The 22,078-nt window shown below is 40.4% G+C and overlaps 1 pseudogene; it reads right to left on the bottom strand.

Annotated features, from left to right (window-relative positions):
* Positions 1–17,575: 17,575 nt before the first annotated feature.
* LOC102811263 lies at positions 17,576–18,975 on the bottom strand (annotated as a pseudogene).
* Positions 18,976–22,078: the final 3,103 nt, after the last annotated feature.

The following is a 22,078-nucleotide window of genomic DNA, read 5'->3' as shown; positions in this document are numbered from 1 at the left end:
TGAAAGAAGTGCAGCCAGAGTGCTCCTTGGAGGCCAGGATGGCCAAACTTCATCTCTCATACTTCAGACATATTGTCAGGAGGGACCAGTCACTGGAGAGGATATCATGTTTGGTAGGGTGGAGGGTCAGAGAAGAAGAGGAAGACCCCCAGAAAGATGGATTGGCAAAGTGGCAGCATCAATGGGCTCAAGCGTGGCAATGATGGTGAAGTTGGCCCAGGATGGGGCAGTGTTTTGTTCTGCTGTGCATTAGATTGCTTTGAGTCGGTACTGACTCGGTGACACCTAACAACAACTATATAGCTCACTGGCTGGATGTTAGCCATCCCTACTGTAGAGGGTTTCCAAGAGAGGCTGGTGGGTTTCAACTGCCAACATAGCAGTTAGCAGTACAGTGCTTATCCTACTGAATGTTAAGCCACACCAAGGCTCTTGTGGCAGCAAGTTAACCAGTTAGTGGAATTCTTCAAGGCCTAGCTGAGAGTCCTTTGTCTGATGATGACTTTAGTGGAAATACACTGGGAGACTATGGTTAGGAGAATCAGAAGAGTTGGGTACAAGTTTCCTGAAAATGTTGGAATGAAATAATGGGGCATTGCCTTGGGTTTCCTCATGGCTAAACCATATGGTACCATTTTGTTGTTCTTGTAACCCTTGATTTGTTCTGATTTTCAATTCTTTTCCTAGGAGCCACCACCTGATCCATCTTGTGAATTACATCACTCTCTAAGACTGGCACTACCCCTAGGCCCGTGTCTCTTGCCTTCCTGAAAATCAGCACAGTGCTTGTTTCTCAGTGAGACCTTAAGTCCGTACGGCATGATTGCTAGCTGTGTCCAGCTGCACCTCATCTCTCATTTCCCCTATTGCTGGATACAGCCATGTGACTAAACTCTCCCCAGTGGAATCTGAGCATAAACCATGTCACTGTTTTCACCTGACCCAACAAATGTTCATGTTCTTTTTCCTTTTTCTTAGATTGGAATGGTAAGAACCAGGGCAACCTTGGAAAGCTCTGGTCAAAGTTGGCAAAACATCTGTCAGCCCTTGTTTCTGAATGGCTATATGCAATAGAACTGCCCAATATGAAACCTAACCTTGTACCATTACTTGAGTGAGACATAAAATTTTGTTGTGCTTGAATCAATAAGCTTGGGCTTTTAGTTTGCTATAGTTGTTGAGCCTATCTCAATGAATGCAAGCAATAAAAATTGAAGAAAAAATCTGAAAGTTATGTCCTATGTCTTTAGCATGGGACCCTTAGTCTTTAGAGGATGATTCCCTTTTGTGAGGTAGACAGTCAGAATTTCCCCTGTTGTTTTTTCCTGGGAAAAAGGTCTATTTAATCTTTGCTCCCCTGGATCTTGGGCTAGGCTATTGGGTTTGAATTCTCAAGCAGATTTCAGTGAAAATAGCCCATTTTTCTTATCAGTAAAATGGAAATAATGGTGCCTGGTCTACCTGCTCAGTAAGACTTCAAATAAGGGTCCATTAAGAGTAATACATAATAACCACTGATGTTCGTAAGCGTCGATCACTAGGACCGTTCTTCCCAGTCTTCTCTGGGTGGATTCAAACTGTCAACCTTTCAACTAGCAGAATTCACCACCCAGGAACTCTTGCGTTGCCTGTTGCTATTGTTGTTAAGTGCCATGTAGTTGGTTCTGACTCATAGGACTGATAGTGTGCTTGTGTAGGGTTTCTCAGGAGCAGCTGGAAGATTTGTTTATCCCACCGTGCCACACCAGAACTCCTGTGTTTCCTGTTGTTCTTGTCATCAAGTGCTGTTGAGTCGATTCTGACTCATAGTGACCCTGTATGGGGTTTCCAAGGAGTGGTTGGCTGGGGATCTTGAACTGCCAACCTTTCAGTTCAAACAAACCTTGCAGTCTAACACATTAACTCACAGGCCACACCAGGATTCCTAGTTGTATATTATTATTTCCATTTTGCAGATCAGTAAACTAAGGCCCAGAGACTAAGACCCTCAGGTCTCCATGGGGAAGTAAGGATTCTGTTTGATGCTAGTAATATGCTTTCAATCATCACAATGAGCTTAGCTGCTCTGCTTGATGGAAAGACTACATTCTTCCCACCTCTGCACATCTCCTACCTCCTTGTCCTGGAAACCTTGTCCTGCAGAGGGCAGTCAGCCTCACCTTCACCTGGCCCCACCCCTGCACTGTGCCTGGTCCCAAGAGTTTCACACCCTCCTTGGCAAAGCTGAATGGCTTGGGGATGTAATTTCACACTGACTTAGCATCAGAAAAATGAAAAAAGAAAAAAATTTTTTTCTCCTTAAATCTTTTTATGAAAAATATGCTACCAAAAAAACCTGTCTTGGAAAGTGTACATACAACAATAACAGATGCTGTTTAACAGGCTTGTAGGACATTCCCATAAAGTTATAAACTTATCTTTCAGTGGTTACTTAAGATAAACAGATACAAGTCACATATTTTTTAGTACAAGAGACAACTTGCTGTTTGGATGCCAAATAAATTCCCAAACGTGAGATGCACCTGAAAAAGATTAGGAGATCATATCAATGATATTAAACTCTGGGCCAAATCGAACATGCTTTTCTTGGAGTTGTATTTGTCTCAGTAGAACAAAAAAAACCCCAACAACCGAAAAACCAAAACATTAACAAGACAGGTTCCATTTCCATGCAAGAGAGTTTGAGGCTGAAAAGGACTTAGGGGACATTTCTTCCCACCTGTACTGGTTTCCTCTTCTCTGTGAGGAATCGCTGAAATTGTGATGCAAAGTCACAGTCCTTGGGACATCCTACCCTGGTCGCTGCTGCCCTTGCTAAGCCACTCATCCAACATTTGCTAAGTTCTTAGTATGTGCAGATGGCATGGACCAGGGGCCAGGTACAAAAATCCAAACAGGATTTTGCCTGATGGAAGAAGCACGTACAGATACTTGAATGTAAGCATTGTGTAGTGGGTAATTGTATTGGCTCTGGGAGCCAGGATCCAAATCCAGCTCTGATACTTACCTGTTCTATATCCTGGGCCAAGTAAAGTTACCTTAACCACTTATAAAATGGGGGTAGTGACAGTACTTACATATATCAATTGTTGATTATGTTTTCAGCAATAATTTCCCATTCTCCCTTCCCACCTGTACCTGGTAACCAGTAATCTACTTTCTGTCTCTGTGTATTTGCTTATTCTAGACATTTCATGTAAACAGATCACAGAATATTTGTGCTGTTGTGTCTGCCTTATTTTACTCAACATAATATTTTTAAGGTACATCCACATCACATCTCCTTATGGGTAAGTAATATTCCATTGTGTGGGCATACCACATTTTGCTTATCCATTCATCAGTTGGTGGACATTTGGGGTGTTTCCACCTTTGGGTTATTGTGAATAATGCTACTATGAATAGGGGCATCAGTCATTTGAACCACTGACCTTAGTTCTCAAACTGACATCTTTTCTCTTGAGCACTTTATAGAGATCTTGTGCAGATTTGCCCAATGCAATACATTTGATTTCTTGGCTGCTGCTTCCATGAGTGTTGATAGTAGATCCAAGTAAAATGAAATCCTTGACAACTTCAATCTTTTCTCCATTTATCTTGATGTTGTTGATTGGTCAATTGGTAAGGATTTTTGTTTTCTTTACATTGAGATGTAACGCATACCGAAGTATGTGGTCTTTGGAATAGACACAAATATGGATCTCTCTCAGTCAGTTGATCAGATAGCTATCTTCTAAATTTCTTTGCATGGATAATTAAGTGCCTCCAGTGCTTCATTAGTTTGTTTAAAGATTCAATTTGTAGCCTTGTTCTTTGCCAATGCCTTCAATGCACCTTGCACTTCTTCCTTCAGGATTATTGGCTCTTGATCATATGCTAGCTTTTGCAATGGTTCAACTTCCACTATTTCTTTTTGGTACAGTGACTCTGTATATTCCTTGCATTTCTTTTGATGCTTTCTGCATTACTCAATATTTTGCCATGGAATCCTTCAATATTTCAAATTGAGGCTTCAATTTTTTTCTTTGTTCCCTCAACTGGAGAAATGCTGAACATGTTCTTCACTTTTGGTTTCTAACTCCAGGTCTTTGCACATTTTGTTATAATATTTTACTTTGTCTTCTGGAGCGGACCTTTGAAATACTCTATTCTGCTCTTTTACCTCCTCATTTCTTCCATTTGCTTTAGCATTTCTATGCTAGAGAGCAAGTTTTAGAGTCTCTTCTGACATCCATTTTGGTCTTTTCCTTCTTTTCTTGTCTTCTTAATGACCTTTTGCTTTCTTCCTGTAGGATGTTCCTGATGCCATCCCATAACTCTTCTGGTCTTTGGTATTTAGTATCTAATGCAACAAATCTCTTCTTCAGATGATCTCTAAATTCAGGTGGGATGTGTTCAAGGTCATATTATGACTCTTGTGGACTAGTTTTCATTTTCTTCAGCTTCAGCCTGAACTTGAATATGAACAATTGATGGTCTGCTCCACAGTCTGTCCTCAGCCTTGTTTTCATGGATGATATGGAGCTTTTCCACCACCTCTTCTCACAGATGGAGTCTATTTGATTTCTGTGCATTCCATCTGGTGAGGTCATGTGTATAGTTGTCTTAGATGTTGTTTAAAAAAGGTATTTGCAATGAGGAAGATATTGGTTTTGTAAAATTATAACATTTTTTATCACAGCATCATTTCTATAACTAAGGCCATATTTTCCAAATACGGATCCTTACTCTTTGTTTCCCACCTTTGCATTCCATTCACCAGTAATGATCAATACATCTTGATTGCATGTTTGATCAGAAGTTGGTAGAATTCTTCCATATCATCATCACTGGTTTTAATGGTTGGTGCTTAAATTGGAACCATATTGGTGTTAACTGGTCTTCCTTGTAGACATATGGATAGTATCCTATCACAGATAACATTGTACTTAAAGACAGATCTTGAAATGTTCTTTTTGATGATGAATGCAACAACATTCCTTTTCCATTTGTTATTCTCAGAATAGAAAACCATGTAATTTTCAGATTAAAAATGGCCAATACCAGTCTATTTTGGCTCATGAATGCCTAGGCAATCAATGCTTATTTGTTCCATTTCATTTTTGACAATTTCAAATTTTCCTACATTTATACTTCAAACATTCTATTTTCCAATTATTAATGGATGCTTACAGCTGTTTCTCTTCATTTTGACTTGTGCCTCATCAGCAAATGAAGGTTACAAAGGCTTCACTCCATTCATGTCATCAAAGTCAACTCTACTTTGAGTAGGCAGCTTTCCCTAGTCATATTCTGAGTGCCTCCCAACATGAGATACTCATTTTCTGGCACTATATCTGATAATATTCAGGTGGTCTTCATCATGTTTCAATAGTCAATATTCTGGTGCTATGTGACAGTGTTCCGCTGCTGTTCAGCAGGTTTTCAGTGACTAAAATTCAGAAACCTTTTGTCTCTCCTACTTCCTACTCTGTCTTCATCTGGAAGCACAGCTAAAACCTGTCCACATAGGTGACTCTGCTGGTATTTAAAATTCTGGTGTCATTTTAAACAGTCTCCAGAATCACAGCAACATACAAACCACTACCATACGATAAACTTACAGAAGAAGGGGTGGTCAACATAATTAAGAGCATATATATAAATCCAACAGTCAGTATCACTCTCAACTGAAAGCATTCCTTTTGTGAAGGGGAAACAGACAAGGATGCCCTTTATCACAGCTTTTATTCAATACAGCGTTGGAAATCTTAGCCAGAGATATAAGGCAAGGTAGGCAAATTGGCAAAGAAGTAAAACTCTGTTTGCAGATGATATGATTCTATACATAGAAAATCCCAAAGACTCAGCAAAACAAAAAAACTACTGGAACTCATTAGAAGATTCAGCAAAGTGGCAGGGTACAAAATCAATATACAAAAATCAGAGGCAAATAGTGATTTGTACATAACCTTGGAACAACTATGTTCTGTGATACAGGGATCAAGATATAATCTGAATGGGTAAAGGGGTGGTGTTTAGGTGGTTAACTGTTTTGTGGATATTGTTTTCTTCTACTAACTATTGTTAAAATAGACATTTAAGTGTGAGAGAAATTAATGTTGGAAATTATGATTATAGGAAGTTTGTAAGCCTAAAACTGATTGGATTAGCTAAAAGGGGAATTAGAATTCTGGTGGTGTAGTGGTTACGAATCAGGCTGTGAACCATAAGGTCAGCAGTTTGAAACTACCAGCTGTTCCATGGAAGAACGATGAGGCTTTCTGCTCCCATAAAGATTTACAGCCTTGGAAACCCTATACAGGGTCGCTATGAGTCGGTTCCAACTCCACAGCACATATCCACCACCACCCGGGAAACAGGCCTCTTGTTAAGCACTTGTGGAGCATGGGGCTTTAGGTGGAATCCTGAACCTTCTGAGGTGTGATATTACCACTAGAAAAGACATGCAGGCCAACCAAGAACAGCTGGGTGAATGGAAGATTCTTATTGAAAGAAAGACCAGCAGAAGAGAAACAGAGCAGACTGTTTGAATATTAGAATATCCAGAAAGTTATTTGCTTTGGAGGCATCAAGACAAGAAAAGTCAGCCCATCAGGGAAAACCCTTTCTAAGAGTGAAACTCAAAGGGAACCCACAAGTAGTCTAGTATGCACATTGGTGACCACCTTGGTCTATTTGTGAGTGCAAGCACGGGAAATGCAGCAATGAAGACATGGGCTGAGTTTGGCCATGTTCCATAGACAACCGTTGACCTTGAGATGAGAGCAAGAGGAGGAAGGCCTGGCTGGTCTGAAGTTTAGAGAGATGTGTGAACTCCCGAGCCCATGGGCACTGACCTTGCCACTGGGGGCTAGAGTTGAGAGTGAGATGGCCAGCTGGTCTGAAGTGCAGGGTGGTGTGCATGAACTCCCAGACTTACAGCTAGTACCCAGTTGACATAGCTTGAATGACTAGCTGCCCAGAACTTGACCAGATGAAGATAAAGGATGCTTGATGCTGTGGACAAGTATACATTTCTACAATTTGATGAGGTGGGTCTTTGCCTATGGATTCAGTTACTCAAAATTCCAACTAAAATAGAAGGATTCTTTATATCAAGGACAAGCTTGTCTACTCAGTGAACTGGGATGACAGGAACGGATAATTTAAACTTTGCCTATAGAAAGTGTGGAGCTATAAAGGCATGAAGTTGCTGGCTTACAAGCTTTTCATAAGTGTGCTTAATTTCAGAACGAGTGGGGTAAGGTACAATCTCACTGAATAGTTTTCCTCTTTTCTTGATGGACCTGGGGAAAGGGGATGGGGGACGATGGTGATAGGATTTTATGATTTAATTGTAAGTAATTGTTAGCCGGATTAATTGAAGTTGTCACAACTGTAATTGTAGAAGATGTGTAACTAAAAGGGAGGAGTAGTTAATTTTTCATTTCAGGAACAGAATATCCCAGGACCATCAAGAAAGAAGAGCATGAGAGGACCATGAGATCCTAGCTATGGGAGCAGCGACAGCAGAGAGAGTGGCAGAAAGTGATGGCATGGAGAGGTAGAGCAGCTGAGGACTGAGAAAGGCTCTGTGCCTGTGGGCAAGAAACAGGCTTGCAAAATATTCCCTTTGGACATTTAAATGAATGTCTATTTTTTGTTTTATATGTGTACATCACATATTTTTCATTTGGTGATTTGTGAAAAATAAGATGGGAAGCCACAGGGAGGAAGCATGATAGCTGTTGTTGCAGGGAGGGGCTTATAATAATTGAAATGAAGCAAAATGTTTAATTGGTTGAGGGTAAAGCTGATGATGTTGTCTATTAACCTTTACTCAATTCACAATAAAAAGTTAAAGAAAAAATCTCAGCCATGAAGCTTCCTGGTTTATTGACCATTAATTGAAAATCAGTGAGTGCCTTTTACCTCCATTTTGCTTTTTAAAAAATGGTGTTGTTGGGTGTCATTGAGTCATATGTGATTCATAGTAAACCCATGTGACAGAGTAGAACTGCATAAAGTTTCCTAGACTATAATCTTTACAAGAGCACTTCACTAGGGCTTTCTCCTATGGAGCTACTAAGTGCATTTGAACCACCAACCTTTGAGTTAGCAGTAGAGTGCTTAACCACTGTGCCACCAGGGTTTCTGATATTTAAAACAAATGGGTAACTATAACTATCATGGAGTCCTGGTGTAGCACTGTGGGCTAATGCACTAGACTGCAAAGTCAGTTTGAACTGCAAGGTTGGTGGTTCAAGCTCACCAGCCGCTCCTTGGAAACCCTCTAGAGAGTCACTGTGGGTCGGAACGGACTCGATAGCACTTAACAACAACAACAATAACTATCATACAAGGTAGTTGAGAATCAACTGATATAATATAGGGAAACACCACAGGACCTTGTACAGACCAAGAGTTCTCCTGTTTCTCCTTTTTCTCCCTTCATCCTCCACTTTCTTGTGCTGCTCCTCCTCTTTCTCTTTCTTCTTGCTCTTATATCATACGCTTTGTGGCTATAGAAATATTTCCTCTGGGAAGGGTTATTAGGGATCAGTCAACCTTCTCACTGTACAGATGGGGAAACTGAAGCTTGATGAGGGTGATTCAGTCAGCATTCACCAACTCCAGGTCCACAGTCCCACAGGGTCTCCCTTCCCCTTCCCCCTAACTGTGAGTTTGGAGCCTGACACAGTTTGTTTGTGGTATGAATGGATGGATGAGTAATCATTGAGGGACCAGCCATTCACTCTATTTCTGTTTTGTTTCTATAACATTGCATCCTTGATTCATTAAAAATATGTGGGGACAGAGTGGGAAAATATTTTTGGCAATGACATATCAAAGGACTACTTTCTAAAATTTATAGAATACTTCAATGCCTCAACAAGAAGAAGACAAATAGTCTAACTGTTACAATAATCAGTCAGTCACAATCAGGCCCACCATTTTAGGCTGTACTTCAGGGTTCTTCCCTCTCCCCTCACTTCAACTCCATTTTGTTACCTTCGGTTTCGGTTTCTCCACACTAAGCTACAAGGTGTGTAGTTTAAAAGACAACATGGCTTTTGATAGGCCAGAGCTAAATCACCCCAGCAATGACCACTCCCTTCCTGTTGAACCTATATAAGACTACTCCCTTCCCATTGACTTCCTCTTCTTCCTGACCTCTCTTCTTTCTGCCCTCTCTTCTTTCTGCCTTCCCTTCTGTCTGCCTTCTCTTCTTTCTTGTCTTCTCTCTTCTTCTGCCTCCTGCCTTCTTTCTCGGGCAGAGGTCACCTTCCTCTTCCTCACCCTGAATAAAAGTCTCTAGACGGCCCATCTGGTGTGCGGTATGGTTGATGAGCGATACCAGGTTGTTTTTTCCCTTTCACTAATTAAAAATTGGTCAGAGAATATGAACAGACACTTCACCAAAGAAATTCAGCAGTCAACAAACATGAAGAAATACTCATTGATCATTAGCCATTGTTGTTAAGTGCCGTCTAGTTGATTCCGACTCATAGTGACACTGTAGGCTTTCCAAGGAGCAGCTGGTGAGCTTGAACCACCAACCTTGCAGTTTAAACGACTTTGTGGTCTTATGCATTAGCCTGCAGTGCCACACCAGTATTCCAGTAGAAAGATGCAAATCAAAACAACAATGAGATGTCATCTTATTCCAGCATTAATAGAAACACAGAAAAAAAAAAAAATGCTACAAAGGGTGTGGAGAGACTTGGACCCTCCTACTTTGCTGCTGGTACTGGAAAATGGTGCAACTACTATGGAAAACAATGTAGTGCTGTCTCAAAAAATTGGAAATGGAAATGCTGTATGATCCAGCAATCCCTTTACTTGGTATATATATCTTTAAGAAATAAGAGCTGTGACACCAATAGATATATGCCCATGTTCACTACAGCACAATTCACAATAGTAAAAAGATGGAGACAGCCTAAAAGCTCATCAACGAGAGGATGGATAAACAAACTTTGGTACAGACACACAATGGAATACTATGCAACACTGAAGAATAATGATGAATCTGGAAAACACTTCACCACATGGATGGACCTTCAGGATATTATGCTGAGTGAAATTAGTCAACCAAAAAGGACAAATATTGTATAAACCACTTTTGTAAAAAGTTAAGGAAAGATTTTCCTACTAAATTTAACATTTTATGATGATTACCGGGGCAGGGGTCCGGAGGGAATTCTTCCTGGGCTAGAGGGTAAACACAGGTTAACATGAGTGATGGGGATGGCACAATAGGGAGGTTAGTAGAGGAAAAATGAAGGTAGCAAGGAGACCCAGTGAAAAGTGCAAAAGTTAAATGAAATAGAGATTAATATTGTAGAGTAGTAGTTACGAATTGGGCTGTGAACAGCAAGGTCAGCAGTTCAAAACTGCCAGCTGTTCCGCTGGAGAAAGATGAGGCTTTCTGCTCCTGTAAAGATTTACAGCCTCAGAAACCCTGTACAGGGTCGCTATGAGTCAGAACCGACTCCACGGCACACAACAACAAAACAACAACAATTGTTCATTGATGGTATATAGAGGAGATTGTAATAATTGTAATGAAGCAAAGTGTGTGATTTGTTGAATGTATGCTCTATAAACCCTCACTCAACTCATAATAAAAAGAAAAAAAAAAGAGTAGGTTGGGACAAGGGAAGTAATATATATGGGATCCTGGGATTTTGAATTTAGAAAGGTAAGGAGTTGTTCATGTTATAGATGCTTGTCATTATCTTTCCAGCTAGCCCACCTCTCCTGCTTCTTTCCACCCTTCCACCTTTCCCTACTTTCCTTCTGTTAGTCAGCCAGTCATTCTTAACATTCAACACTTTTTTCTTGAGCATCTACTATGTGTGAGATAGTCTAAGAACTATGGATATAAGAATGGGCCAAACAGATTTTGTCCTCCCTCATGGAGCTTATAGTCCATCATGGGAACGCCCATAAATTAAATGATCTCACCAATGGGGATAAGGCTTTGAAGTCACCATTGTTGTTTCTAGCTGCTACTGAGTTGATTCGAACTCCCAGTGACACCTTGTATGCAGAGTAGAACTGCTCCATAGGGTTTTCAAGGTTGTGACCTTTCACAAACAGATCATCCTGCTGTCTTCCAAGGTCCCTCCAGGAAGGTTCAAACCACCAATATTTCATCTAGTAATCAAGTATTTAACTGTTTGCTTCTCCCAGGGAATCACTGAGAACACCATAGGGACTGCTCTAGGGATGCCTGTGTGTGTGTGTGTGTGTGTGTGTCCAGGGTCTCTCCATGAGGATTTGCAATGACTCACCAGGTGAAGGCTGAGGGTGGGAAGAAGAAGTATGTTCCAGGAAGATAGTACAAAAATCCTATGGAAATAAAGGAAAGCCACAAAAGAAAACTCCGGAGGTTGGAGTCTAGGGTTAGGAGGAGGGTGACTGAACTGAGGTCAAGGCATCTCTCCAGGGCCTGAAAGTTCCTGATATGTATCTAAATCCTGGATGTAAAGGAAAGCTGCTGCACGTTTTGAAGCTGGTCTGCACTGTAGACTGGTTTCAGGGTGGAGGAGAGGCGAGGCCTGGGTGGGAGCAGGGAGAGCAGGGTGGTGTAGAGGTCAGAGGTGCTGGTGGCTTGGAGGCCCTCAGCACACACACACGCAGCCCTGAGAGGGGTGTGGAGAGAAATTTGGGATATGAAATTGTCAGGATCTGGGCAGTTGTCAAATGATTATAATACTTGAATGATTTTCTCTATGGTGTAAGAAATCCCCAGGCTCTGGGAGGCAGCTGCTTAGTTCACACCAAACAGGAAACATTAAGCCCTATTCATGGTCCTTGGTCCTTGTGAAGCCACTTTCTATGTGCAAAAATAGATTTTCCATAAAGCTCTCAATGTTAGGGATTTATAGAGACCCACAGGCTGAAGGAGCTCTGGTAGCGTAGTGGTTATGAATCGGGTTGCTAATCTTAAGGTTCACAGTTTGAAACTACCAGCTGTTCTTCAGGAGAAAGATGAGGCTTTCTGCTCCCATAAAGATTTACAGCCTCGGAAACCCGGTGCAGGGTCACTATGAGTCGGAATCGACTCCAGGTGCGTAACAACAACAACAGTAGGCTGAACACTGGGAGAGGTTATCCTAACCTTTCTTTCTCACATCAACAGAGGGTTGGGATGAGTTCTGTTTCTTTCTGCTCAAGTCACTGGATGCTGTATCTAGAGCACCAAGAACCCAGAGAGAATGACAGCAGCTTTGTGTGCTTTCAGATGTTTCCAAAGACTCACAGCTTTCTGTGGCCATAAAAATGTTTCAGATTCCTGTGGATCAAGAAGACTCATTTGTCCTTCAGAAGTGTGTTTTTAGCATATCAAATCAAGGTCGATGTGGAACAAAATCAGACTTTTATCTGAATGATAGCAAAACATCTGTATGCAAATGGTGAGAAATCACATATTTTCAAAGAGAGGAACTGTGAATGTTGAAAGTATTGAGAAATCATGCAGCTTGCAGACTAAAATTTTCAGGTTTTACCCATATGGCCAGGGTTCAGAAACCTCAGATTTAGCCTTTGTCTGCAAAGGCGTTCTGGAAACCTGGAACAACAGCTTTTCTTTAGGCAGCCAATTAGGACTGCTAAAATGATAAACTTGCACAACTACAAGCATTTTAGCCTATAGTAACTGCCTCAGTTCTGTGTCCTCGCTGTGTCCTGGGAGTCCAGCTCTCTGCAAGATGATGGGACAGGCTAGTACTGCTACTTCTGGTTTTAGTCTTGCCCTGATCAGCTCCCATTGCACTTCTGATGAATCCACAAGACCCTCACCGAAGGAGGTGAAGATAAGGCTCTATAAAAGGAAAAGGATCTCTAACGATTTCAAGAAAAAGTGCTAAACAAATGTCCACACAAGAGGTTGGCAACTAGAAAGTTACTATCTTCCTTTTCCCCCCCATAACATCCTGGTGACCAGAGATTGACCAGCGTGCCCTCTAAACTACCTGATGGCTGGTGACACCCTCACCCAAAAAATCCCTTCTCCTCTGGAGGTTGGACGTATGCCCTCTTGGGTTGAATAATGGGTGTTTGCCATACCCGAGTTTGGGGGCACATGCTCGCTGCTTATTTGGACCAGCAGAAGAGTTCTGGACAGGCACCCAGCCCCCATTTACCCCTTGGGAGGGCAGAAACTTACTCTAGAACCAGCACCCTACCCCCAGCTGCCCGCTGAACTAGCAGGATCTCCTTCCAGGACAAGGGTGCCCTGACACCAACTGCCCTCTGAGCTTGTAGAAACTCATTTTCGGACTAGGTGTTCTGACTCCAGTCAACTTCTAGGCTGGCAGGAACTCCATCAAGGAGTCAGCACCCCGATCCCCGTGACCTCCTTGGCTAGCACAGATGCTGAGTCATACTGGGTGCCCTGCCCCCCGCTGTCTCCTCCACTGGCAGGAACACCATCCTAATACTCTGCCCTCCCCGTTAATTTTCCCTTTCCTCTGTTTTCCCCCCCTTTGATTTTTCTTTCTTTGTTTCTTTTCTTCTATTTCTCTTTTCTTCTCCCCCTGCCCCACTCTGTAGTTTTTGGATTCTTTGTCTTCCCTACTTTTTATTTTATTTATTCTTTTATTTTTCTTCTTGTTTGTTTTTTCCCCCTTGCTTTATATTTTATTTTTTAAATTCTTGTTGTGGTTTTTGATTTTTGACTCCTGGTTTTTGTTGTTTTGTGTCCTACCTGATTGTTGTTAATGCTGTTGAGTCCATTTTGACTCACAGTGACCCTGTATAGGGTTTCTGAGGAGTGGCTTGTGGGTTTGAACTACCAACTTTTCAGCTAGTAGCTCAGTGCTTATTCTACAGTGCTATACCAGGACTCTGACCCACCTCATAGGAGACAATAAACACGAACATATTGGCCAGCAAATCTGGAAATCATATAGTACCACCCACTGGGTGAAGGACATCACCGGTTCCTACAGCCAACATGAGCCCAACCTGCCCTCTACTGCTCTACAGTGAACATACACAGTGAGCACGCATTCCCATCCTCTCTCAGGAGACATATGGTGAGTGCCTAAAACCTGCCAAATTAGCAAGCAAAGTAGCACACCCCTGCTTGATTAGCTACGTCAAAACAACATTAAATAAAAACAAAAACAAAACTCCAAATCTGAGCAAAACACACAAACATTGTTCTTGTTGTTATGTGGCACTGAGTCAGTTCTGACTTACAGCCACCATATGCACAACAGATTGAAACACTGCCCAATCCCACACCATCCTTATAATTGTTACCTTTTAATCCATTACTGCGGCCACTGTGTCAATCCGTCTTGTTGAGGTCTTCCTCTTTTTCACTCACCCACCACTTTAAAAGAAGCATGACGTCCTTTTTCAGGGATTGGTCCCTCCTGATAATATGTCCAAACTATGACAAAGTGTCACCATCCTGGCTTCTAAGGAGCATTCTCGCTGTACTTCTCCCTAAACAGATTTGTTTGTTCTTCTGGCACTCCATGGTACTTTTAATATTTTCCAAAACCATAATTCAAATGCATTAATTAGTCTAAGATCTTCCTTATTCATTGTCCACTTTGCACAGGCATATGAGATGAATGAAAATACCATGGCTTGGGTCAGGCATACGTTAGTCCTCAAACTGACATCTTTGCTCTTTAAGACTGCTTAATGCAGTACATCATTTGATTTCTTGATTGCTGTTTCCCTGAGTACTATTATGGATCCAAGAAAAATGAAGTCTTTGACAATATCAATCTTTTCTCCATTTATCATGATGTTTGTGAGGATTTTTGTTTTCTTCATATTGAGGTTGCTCTTTGGTCTTCATTAGTAAGCGTTTTAAGTCCTCTTCACTTCTAACAAGGAAGGTTATATCACCTGCATATCTAAAGCTGTTAATAAATCTTCCTCTAATCCAGATGCCATGTTCTTCATATAGTCCAATTTCTTAAATTATTTGCCCAGCATACAGATTGAATTAGTATGGTGAAAGAATATAACCCTAGCACATACCTTTCCAGATTTTAAGCTGTTCAGTGTCCCTTTGTCCTGTTAGAACAGCTACTTCTTGGTGTATGTACAGGTTCTTCATGAGCTCAATTAAGTGTTCTGGAATACCCATTCTTCACAATGTTATCCAAAGCTTGTCATGATCCACAGAGTCAAAAACCTTTGCACAACCAATAAAGTACAAGTAAACATCTTTCTGGAGTCCTAGTGTGGTACTGGACTGCAAGGTCGGTTTGAACCACAAGGTCAGTGGCTCAAACCCACCAGTCACTCTTTGGAAACCCTATATAGGATCATTATGTGTTGGAACCAAATCCATGGCACTTAACCACAACAACAACAATAAACATCTTTCTGGTATTCTCTAGTTTCAGCCAAGATCCATCTAACATCAGCAATAATATCCTTCATTCCACATCCTCCTTCAGAATCCAGCTTGAATTTCTGGCTGTTCCCTGTCAATAAACTGTTGCAATTGTTTTTGAAACATCTTCAGTAAAATTTTACTTCCATGTGATATCATTGATATTGTTCGATAAATGCTGCATTCTGTTATGCCACCTCTCTTTGGAATGGGTACAGATATGTAATCTCTTCTGACAGGTTGGCCAGGTAGCTGTCTCCTGAATTTCTTGGCATAAATGTGTAAGCACTGCCAATGCTGCATCAGTTTGCTACAGGATTTCAATTTTATGCTACGAATTCCTGAACCCTTGTTTTCTGCTAGTATCTTCAGTGCACCTTGGACATCTTTCTTCAATACTATTTGTTCCTGATCATATACTATCTTTTGAAATAGTTATACATCAAACATTTCTTTTTGCTACAGTGACTGTGTATTCCTTTCATCTTCTTTTAAAGCTTTCAACATCAAGTAATATATATATATATATATATTTTTTTTTTTAAATTGTGTATGTGTTTTATTTGTAAAAGGCACTCATGGAAAACAAACATGTGACACAAGATCAATGCTTCAAAATCAAAAAAGTCCTGAAATAAACTGGGAAGAGATGTTTCAAAAACTGACTTTCTTATTCATTAACTGATATTTTCTTATAATTCGCTACAAGTTCAAATTTAGTAATCAAAATTAGACAACCTGGCTGCTGTTGCTAAGAGTACTGGTTGATTCTCTGGATAAGCTTCGTTAAGAAACACTATGAATGGTGGTAAAGTATGAGGGGAGGAGAATCGTGTATAGCACAATTTCTAAATATTCAGAAGTTACTAAACTTCCTCAGTCTTGATGTTAAAATCCTGAATTCATGGAAGCAAATCATTTTTTGAAGTCCTACTACTGGAATTATGCTAAAATAGATGTTTTGTTACTAAATTTTAATCAAAAGGTTAGTATTTCTACTTTCATATTGAAAAAAGAAATTTTGAAATGTAACAGAACCAAACTACTAAATTAACTTTTGAACTGTTAGGATCTATAACAATCTGGTGTAGAATCAACATAAATTACAATCACAAAATAGCTCAAATACGTCTGCATACTATCACAAATGCTGTCTTGCCTATTCTTCCTATAGAGGTGAGAAAGAAAACATTCTCAGTTAGAGCTCTAGTAGTTTAGTGGTTATGAATCGGGCTGCGAACCTTAAGGTCTGCTGTTCCAAACTACCAGCCGGTCCGCAGGAGAAAGATGAGGCTTTCTGCTCCCATAAAGATTTACAGCCTCAGAAACCCTGTGCAGGGTCGGAACCAACTCCACGGCACTTAACACAGTTAGCAAAGGCCATGCAGTAAGTGTCTGGTAATGGTATGCTGTCTTTTCCTCCAAAAAGGTAAAGACTTGCTAGGAAAAAGTCCCTTTGTCTCTTTTTCTTTTTCCCTTAAGGCCCAGAGACAGTAAAGACCTCTTAGCCACAATAAGCATAAACAAAGGTCTATACGACAGACCATGTAGAAAGGTAGATAAGAGTCAGGGTCCCTGAACTACTTCATTAAGCCTGGACCACACATCTCTGGGGAGATCTGGTATGGCTCTGTGGGTTAATGCGCCAGACTGAAAAGCCATTTGAACTGCAAGGTTGGTGGTTCAAGCTTACCAGATGCTCCTCAGAAACCATATACAGGGTCACTATGTGTCAGAATCAACTTGATGGCACTAACAACAACAACCAACAAATCTCTGGACTTATTGAATTAAGATACATAAAAACTATGAGTTTAAACTATAGTATAGTAAGGCCTTCTATTAGTGTGGATGAGTACGCTTATAAAAAATACAAAACTCTCATACAAAAATTGAGAGTTATGAAGAATCCTCACCAACGCCTCAAAGATCCTAAAAAGAACCTCAAGATTGTATTTTTGTTTTAATTAAAGATAATAAATACCACATAACCAATATAAAGAAGGGGTGGGTGATGGTGGTAGTTTATGTTTCTAACTATGAAAAAGAAATAATGATTGGAAACTACAGATTTTAATGCTAAATACAAGTGAGATAAAGCTGGGAGAGGTAGAAGGTATGAACTTGATCTGATTTCTGATATGTCAATTTTAACTGTCAGTGAGGAAAATAACATTTGTTTCTTGAGCAGAAAAAAATCCAATTCTGTTTTTAAGCCTAAACCTTCAATCTTGGGAAGCTTTTTTCCAGGTCATCAGCAAGTGTCTTATCAGCATCATGTAGGATTTTAAGAAAGCCTTTCACCACAGGGCTGTACAAAGGAAGAAGGTTTTGAAATGCACAGAAACACTTCTGTTTGCTTAAGTGGCCCTCCTTTAGTGTCTGAGCCACAGTCTCCTTTGTTAATGCCTATAACATATTAGAAAGAAATTTACACAAAATATCCTTTAAGATTTTCTAGTGTAAGCATTTCCCACTAAGTCAGACTTCTTAGTGTCTTCTGAGTTGGACTCTGCTGAGTTCTTTGGTTTCTTCTAATAATGTTCCATAATTTGTAAGACCTGAGTCAGGCTGGCAAGTAGAGAAAGATCAACTTTTCTTATTTTTAGATACTTCTGTTCCACCTGCGAGGCAACACTGAACAAACAGAAGCTAGCACAGTTTTCTGTTCTTGAAGGATGATGGGTGGGTCATCAGACTGGCAAAATTCAGGGCAGACCAGGTGAAAAAGGAAATTCCAAGTGTCTTTTCCAGTGTTAGGGCATTGCACAATTGTTTGAATTCCATCACCAACTGTAGAAAGTAGCTGTAAGATATGCATATAAACAGCCAGCCCATCTAGGTTTTCAGAACGTGCTTGTTTGGCAGCTTCCAGTACACAGGGCATAATTCTAAATGCTTGCTGCTTTTCAGAATCTGTCTGGGGTTGGTCCACAGGCCGAGCTGCCCCATTTTCTAATCCGTTCCAACATTAGTTTCTCATCCAAATCAAAGAGCTTATCTACAACCTCACTTACCTTCACCAGCAAGTTGTTGAACTTGGCATGATGAAGCAAACACTATCATAAATAGCTGAATAGTCCCAGATTGTTTCCACCTAGACAGTGACCACTTCTGTCTGGGAAAGGCAAGTAAGCAGCAACCTGATTATATCCAGCAGGGTAGGAGGATATGAATCATACAAACAGTGCAATAATACCTGTGCAAGGTTTTTATTACTGCTGATGGACACACATATCTCCTGGAGACAGGCCTTATTGTCTAAAATTCCCACACAGATTTCTCTTAATCGAGGACACTCGGATGTGGCCAACACTTCCATAAATATGTCAGGAACACTGAATTCTTGAAGAAATAAAGCCACATCCTTATCCATTAACATATCCCATACTCTGCAAATCTCATTCTCCATTTCTTCATCAAGCTTCATCTGTGGCTCTTCATCATCTGAGCTGGGTTGGCATTTTCAGGGTTAAAAATCTGGATGAGTCTGCTGAGGGCGCCAAAGAGCCAGTGCTTTCTGTAGGCCCTGCTCCCTATGCTGTGCAGTCTTCTCTGGCCACCTTCTCCTTTTCCTCCTCCCTAGTCAGCAGCGGAGGAGACAGATTGCAGTTCATATACCTCCACTCCATCATGCGATATTTTCCCTATAGAATGTTTCAATATTGCACATCGAGGCTTCAATATTTTTTTTTCAGTTCTTTCTTCTTGATAAATGCTGAGTGCATTCTTCTCTTTTGGTTTTCTAACTCCAGTTTTTTGCACAGTTCATTAGAATACTTTGTCTTTTCGAGCTGTCCTTTGAAATTTTCAGTTCATTCATTTCTTCCATTAACTTCAGCTTCTTTATGCTCAAAGACAACTTTCAGAGTCTCTTCTGACATCCATTTTCATCTTTTATTTCATTCCTATCTTTTAGACTATCTTTTTCTTTCTTTATGATATTCTTGAGGTCATTCCACAACTCTTCTGGCCTTCTGTCATCAGTGTCTAATATAGCAAATCTGTTCTTGAAATGATCTCCAAATTATGGTAGGATATATTCAATATAAAGAAAACAAAAATCCTCACCACTGGACCAATAAATAAGCATGGTGAAAGAATACACACCATCCATATAAATGGAGAAAAGACTGAAGTTGTCAAAGACTTCATTTTTCTTGGATCATCAACACTCATAGAAGCAGCAGTCAAGAAATCAAACGACGCATTGCATTAAGCAAATCTGCTGCACAAGACCTCTTTAAAGTGTTCAAGACCAAAGCTGTTGATTTGAAGACTAAGGTGCTCCTGACACAAGCCATGGTATTTTCAATAACCTCATATGCATGCAAAAGTTGGACAGTGAATAAGGAAGCCCACAGATTAATTGATGCATTTGAGCTATGGTGTTGGAGGAGAATATTGAAAGTTCCATGGACTGCCAAAAGAATAAACATCTGTGTTGAAAGAAGTACAGCCACAGTGTTCCTTGGAAGCCAGGATGGCCAGACTTCATTTCTCATACTTCAGGCATGTTATCAGAAGGGAGCAGTCCTTGGAGAAGGACATCATGCTTGGTAAAGTGGAGGGTCAGGGAAAAAAGAGGAAGACCCCCAATTAAATGGATTGGCACAGTGGTAGCAGCAATGGGCTCAAGAGTAACAACAATTGTGAGGTGGGTGCGAGATTGGACAATTTCATTCTGTTGTGCATAAGGTCGCACTGAGTCAGAACTGACTTGACAGAACCTAACAACAACAACAACAATGCCTAGGCTATTGATCTTTATACATTCCATTTCATTTTTGATAGCTTCTAATTTTCCTAGATTTATAACTTGTACTTTCCACATTTCAATTATTAATGGCTTTTTGCAACTGTTTCTCTTCATTTTGAGTTGTGCCCTATCAGCAAATGAAGGTCCTGTAAGCTCTATTCAGGGCATTATAGTGAGCTTTACTTTGAGGAGATAGCTCTTTCCTAGTTGTATTCTGCGTGCCTTCCAACCTGAGGAACTCATCTTCTGGCACTATATCGAATAATGTTCTACTGCTGCTCATAATATTTTCAGTGGCTAACCAATCAGAAATAGTCTGTCTCTTTCTCCCTGACTTGCTTAGTCTAGAAGTTTTGCTGAAACCTATCCATGATGTGTGACCCTACTGGTTCTTAAAATGCCAGTGTCTTGGATTTCAACATCAGAGCAACATGCAAGCCACCACAATATGACAAACTGACAGATGAGGGATAGTTCCAACTCATAGCATCCTTTATATAGGATTTTGGAGACAATAAATCTTTATAGGAGCGGATAGCTTTATTTTCTACCATGGAGAGGCTGGTAGGATGAACTACTGACCTTACGATTAGTAGCCCATTGCATAACCCATTGTTGTTGTTTTTAAGTGCCGTCGAATCGATTCCGACCCATAGCGATTCTGTATAGAGTTTCCAAGGAGCATCTGGTGAGCTTGAACCACTTACCTTGCAGTTCAAACAACTTTGTAGTCTGATGCATTAGCCCAGAGTGCTATACCAGTACTCCGTTGCTGTTGTTGTTAAGTGCCATCCAATCCATTCTGACCCATAGCAATCCTATAAAGGGTTTCCGAGGAGCAGCTGGTGAGCTTGAACCACCGACCTTGCAGTTCAAACTGACTTTGCAGTCCAGCGCATTAACCCACAGTGCCATATCAGGCCTCTGAGAGGCAAATCAAAACAACAATGAGATATTATTTCACCACTGCATTGAAAGCAAAGTTCCAAAATCCAGAAAACAAAAAATGCTAGCAAGGGTATGTAGAGACTTGAAACCACATATGCCGATCATGGGATTGAAAAATGGTACAACCACTTTGGAAAACAGTACGGTGTGTCCTTAAAAAGTTGAAAATAGAAATATCATATGACCCATCCATCTGACTACTAGGTATATATCCTAGGAAAATAAGAACCATGAGATGAATGGATATAATCTCACTCATTTTCATTGCAAAATTGTTCACTATAGCAAAAAGATAGAAACAACCTAAATGCCCATCAAAGGAAGAATGAGCAAATCAACTTTGCTAAATGCATATAATGTAATACAATGCAAAATTAAAGAATGATGATGAATCTGTAATACACCTTATCACAGGTAAACCTGGAAGACATTATATTGAGTAAAATAATTAAACATCAAAAAAGACAACTACATTATGAGACCACAATTATAAAAAGTAAAAAAAAAAAAAAAAGTTTATACACAAAAACATTCTTTGATGGTTACCATAGGTTGGAGGGGGCAGGAAGGCACATGTTCACTTGGGTTAAGGGGAGGGCAATATAAGAGGAATGCCAGTAAAAAATGATGAAGGTACAGGAAGACATTGGGAGGTGTACAAGAGTTAAAGACAGCAGGCAAATACTGTTATATACATAATCCTGAAGTAACAATAATCTACAAGTAGATGCGCTGATAGGCATGCAAGCTGGACAGGTGGGAGGAGAAAAATGTGAGTATACACATGAATAATATATAGGTTTGGCAGAGAATATTTCTATTTATGTATTCATCTATGCTGCACATATATTCCTGAATATAGTAGAGCATACAGAGGGCATAGTTATGAACACTTCTTAGCCATAACCAAATAACTTTCAAGAAATGAAATGCTGGTCTGGGGGCTCTGTCCCATAGTTGGAGGATACCAAGGCCAATTGGTAAAACAATAGTCCACAAAGACAGTATTCTAC

The sequence above is a fragment of the Chrysochloris asiatica genome, unplaced genomic scaffold, assembly GCF_000296735.1.
Source record: "Chrysochloris asiatica unplaced genomic scaffold, ChrAsi1.0 scaffold00123, whole genome shotgun sequence".
NCBI classification, from domain to species: domain Eukaryota; kingdom Metazoa; phylum Chordata; class Mammalia; order Afrosoricida; family Chrysochloridae; genus Chrysochloris; species Chrysochloris asiatica.
Note: the sequence above shows the minus strand (reverse complement) of the source record. Positions and strands in the feature narration are given on the sequence as shown.